The following is a 4,773-nucleotide window of genomic DNA, read 5'->3' as shown; positions in this document are numbered from 1 at the left end:
AGCATCCCCATATTACAACACTTAAAAACACTTAGGGGAATCCCAGTGAGTTCCTAATGTCTAATTCCTAGATTTAATCCTAAATTGCTCCACTGAATCCTCTTGTATGACCTTGGCTAATTATGTAATATCTAATCACCAGTGATAATGATGAAAAACTGAAGATGATGGCATGAATCGTTCTACTTCTCCTTGTAGATATTCCATCAGAACCAAAGATAAGGGCTTCTCCTAGGAATAAACCTTAGCATGGGGCACCTGGCTGGCTCAGTCCGTAGAGCACATGGCTCTTGATCTCAGGGTCATGAGTTTGAGCCCCACGTTGGGGGTAGAGTTTACTTAAAAAACAAAGCAAAACAAACAAACAAACAAACAAACACCTTAGCATATAGGAAATAGCTTTCAAACTCCAACCATCAAGTATATTACTTACTTTAGTCCCTGGAGTGGCAAGAAAATGGAAATGCACTGAATGGGATTTTTTTTTCTTAGTTATTCTTATCAGATAGAACTTTGTCCAGATCAGTCCTATAATGTGTGGGAAGATCACACAGATTTATCATGAAAATAAATAGTGTGGTGTACTTGAGGTATGTTAAGAAATTTTCAGCAGAGGGGCAGCTGGGTGGCTCGGTTGGTTAAGAGTCTGACTCTTGATTTCTGCTCAGATCATGATCTTAGGGTCATGAGATTAAGCCCTGCATCAGGCTCTGTGCTCAGTGCAAGTCTGCTTGGGATTCTCTCCCTCTCCCTCTGTCCCCCGACCCTGTCCCATGTGTGCAAGCTCTCTCCCTCAAATAAATAAATAAATAAATAAATAAATAAATAAATAAAATCTTAAAAAAACAAATCCTCAGCAGAAACATCAGTTTTATTGTTACCTAGAAAAGTAAATCCACGGGGTGCCTGGGTGGCTCAGTCGTTAAGTGTCTGCCTTCGGCTCAGGTCATGATCCCGGGGTCCTGGGATCGAGCCCCGCATCGGGCTCCCTGCTCGGCGGGAAGCCTGCTTCTCCCTCTCCCACTCCCCCTGCTTGTGTTCCCTCTCTCGCTGTGTCTCTCTCTGTCAAATAAATAAAATCTTAAAAAAAAAAAAAGTAAAAAAAAAGAAAAGTAAATCCACATCTCCAATACAGTATTTGCTTTGGAAATTATAATGTACCAAAAAACAAAACAAAACAAAGAAAGAAAAGGAGAGGTAATATAATACTTATGGGCTAGGTATTATAAATGTAACTTGAGGGGTGCCTGCCTGGCTCAGTCAGAAGAGCATGTAACTCTTGATCTCGGGGGTCTTTTTTTTTTTTTTTAAGATTTATTTATTTGACACAGAGAAAGAGAGAAAGCACAAGCAGGGGGAGCGGCAAGCAGAGTGAGAGGGAGAAGCAGGCTTCCCGCTGAGCAGAGAGCCCAACTCCAGGACCCTGGGATCATGACTTGAGCCAAAGGCAGACACTCAATCGACCGAACCACCCAGGTGCCCCAATGGGGTTGTGAGTTTGAGACCCATGTGGGGTGTAGCGATCACTTAAATAAAAATAAATAAATAAATAAATAAATGTAACTTGGAACATAATTTATGACATTTACATAAAGCTGGCTGACTTAGATGGTTTTGGTTGTTTGGCTTTTTTCTACTTTGTCAGTTCTGTGATGTAACATGGGTTAAAAGGCCAAATCCCATTTTATGTAATGTTGTAGTCCATCCTTGAGTTACAAGCCAGTTGACAGACACTTTAGGTTTTGATATATCCCTCTGAGGGGGGAAAAAAAAGTCTAAGTAACAATGACCATGTTTCCACATTTGTATATTTCTCATTTAAGGAGTCAAAAAACTCGGTGGACTTTATCCTAACTCTTCTGATCATAAACACATCCGATGTGAATAGCTTTTCTCAGATGACAAAGCACTTTTACAGCCGTTCTCTGCTTTTATTGGATCTTCAAAACAACCCTGTGGGATATTAAATATCTACACATGGTAGTGTAGATGTTTAATAGATAATTCCTAAAATGAATTCAGTGAATATTTATTGAGCAACTATTGTTTGCCAGGCACTATTTTAGATAATGACCATTCGGTGGCAAATAAACCACACAAAGATCCTGCCAAAAATGTTTAAGGGACATGCCCAAGAACATAGGGAGTAAATCAAAACCTTTTGGCCAGTGTACTGTGTCATCAGTCTCATATTAAGTTGGAAAAATGAAGCACAGATAACTTATGTATCTTGATGTTGTCTCTTAGCATAAGTGGTATTTCTCACACACACTCATTCAACTACATCTCATCAGCATTTGCATCCATGTATTCTGGCTTCTGGCTTTCCACTAGATGAACTCTGTCTACCATTTATCTATCATCTATCTATCATCTATTATTTTTGAATAGGAAGTAGGATTATTGATGGGTATGAATAAGGAGAGGGCAGTGCCGAAGTTCTCACGAGTGCAGGGCATGCTGTGTGTTCAGAGGGCCACCATTAGTGATGTATTTGACCCCATGGCCACCTGGGATGTGCTTTTCAGCCACCATGTCTTTAAATCCATTCACAATAAACCCAGTAAAACCACACTTCTTGAAGATGTGGATCTTCCTGCCTGCGGCCAGGGACCTTGAACTTGGCCCTGCCTAGAGTCTCAGTCACATGCTTCTTGGTAGCTCAATCACATGTTCTGCAGGTTGGTACAGATGGACATGATGACCTGGCCGATGTGGGCCCTGGTCACTGTGTCCTGAGGCTTTCCACAGGCACCTGCATACCTGTCTGGGGCCTAGATTGTGGAAAGCATGAGGTCAGACATGAATGTCCCTGTCTCCAAGGTCCCTTAAGGCAACTCATACAGGCAACAGGCTGCATATACTATCAAGGAGGGTACTGTTTGCGGCCATTGCACACTGGGCCCCATGGGGAAAGAGCACATTGGCTGCAGATAGATGAACGATTTTATACTCCTATCCAAAGTCAGTTCCTTCCTGTATGCAGTTCTGCTCCCCTACTTAAGAACATGGATCCAGTCAAACTCTCCTGCCCACATCAATTGTTTACTGTGTATAAGCAGGGTTATAAAAAACTATTGTAGGGGCACCTGGATGATTCAGTTGGTTAAGCATCTGACTCTTGGTTTGGCTCAGGTCATGATCTCAGGGTTGTGTAATTAAGCCCCACATTGTGCTCTCTGCTCAACAGGGAGGCTGCTTCTCCCTCTCCCTCTGGCTGCCGCTCCCCCCACCCCAACCTGGCTTGTGCTCTCTCTCTCTGCCAAATAAATAAATAAAATCTTAAAAAAAATAAAGACAAGTTCAACTATTCAGAGGATTCGTCAAGAAAAACGAAAAACCCAAAAACTTGTTCTGTTTTTCTCCAAAAGGTAGAACTATAACCAATGGTTAGAAACATCTAGCATGGGGGTGCTTGGGTGGCTCAGTAGTTAAGCATTTGCCTTTGGCTCAGGTCATGATTTCAGGGTCCTGGGATGGAGCCCTGCATCGGGCTCTCTGCTCCACAGGAAGCCTGCTTCTCCCTCTCCCACCTGCTTGTGTTCCCTCTCTGGCTGCCTCTGTCTGTCAAATAAATAAAATCTTTAAAAAAGAAAAAAAGAAAAAAGAAAAAAAAGAAACATCCAGCATGGGGTGCCTGAGTGGTTCAGTCAGTTAAGCATCTGCCTTCGGCTCAGGTCATGATCCCAGTGTCCTGGGATCAAGCCCCACGTTGGACTCCCTGCTCAGAGGCGAGTCTGCTTCTCCCTCTCTCTCTGCCCCTCTGCATCCTCCCCACCCCCCACTGCTCGTGCTCTTTCTCGCTTGCTCCCTAATAAATAAATAAAATCTTTAAAAAAGAAACAAAACAAGATCCACCATGATATTTGTACAAATAATTTCAATTTCTCCAATATAATAGATGCTATACTTTCTCAAAATAGGAAAGGAGATATGGGGGTGCCTGGCTGGCTCCCTTTGGTTGAGCACGTGACTCTTGATCTCAGGGTTATGAGTTCAAGCCCCATGTCGGGCATAGAGCTTACTAATAAGTAAATAAGAAGAAAGGAGATATGTCTTTTTAAAAATGTGGTACTCTTGGACCTCTCAAGGAAGTCAAATATTCATGATATATCCTCTGTGCCAACAACTGATGCCCTCATACTGTAGGAAATAAATCTCAAGTCAACTAACTGGTTTGTGAAGGAAATGGCCTTTAGTTCCTCAGCCATACTTAAGTTCTACATCAGTGATTTTCCGGAGGTGTGAGAAAGTCCCACAAGGTGACGTACCAAAATGCCCTAGGATTCTGATATTCCGCTGTAGGGAGACCATCGTCCTCAGCCCCCAAATGAATCACTACAGAACAAATCAGGGGACCTGATAGAAGCACAGTGTGTGCTGGGACAAGGGAAAAACAGTTTAAGACTACATAAGCTAGCCAGTGCAACATTTCATGAGTATTAGGAAATATAAACAACCATATAATATTCTAGGCTGCATCCAAATTAAGAAATACTTCCATTTTAAGATTTTATTTATTTATTTATTTGACAGAGAGAGAGAGTGTTCAAGCAGGGGGAGCAGCAGAGGGAGAGGGAGAAGCAGGCTCTCTGATCAGGGAACCCTATTCAGGGGCTCGGTCCCAGGACCCCAGGCTCATGACCTGAGCTGAAAGCAGACGCTTATCCAACTGAGCCACCCAGGCGCCCCAAATTGATAAATACTTCCAAATAGAGATGGTTTCAATGACTATTCAGCATAAATATTTCAGAATAAAATACACATAATACT

The 4,773-nt window shown here is 42.4% G+C and overlaps 1 pseudogene; it reads right to left on the bottom strand.

The window, feature by feature from the left end:
- Positions 1–2,810: 2,810 nt before the first annotated feature.
- On the bottom strand, positions 2,811–2,933 carry LOC112812432 (small nucleolar RNA SNORA70; annotated as a pseudogene).
- Between the last annotated feature and the right edge of the window lie 1,840 nt (positions 2,934–4,773).

This window comes from Callorhinus ursinus, unplaced genomic scaffold (genome assembly GCF_003265705.2).
Source record: "Callorhinus ursinus isolate GAN/ISIS: 27379988/994484 unplaced genomic scaffold, GSC_fseal_2.0 scaffold18, whole genome shotgun sequence".
NCBI classification, from domain to species: domain Eukaryota; kingdom Metazoa; phylum Chordata; class Mammalia; order Carnivora; family Otariidae; genus Callorhinus; species Callorhinus ursinus.
The sequence above is the reverse complement of the archived record's forward strand: the minus strand, read 5'-3'. Positions and strand labels throughout refer to the sequence as shown.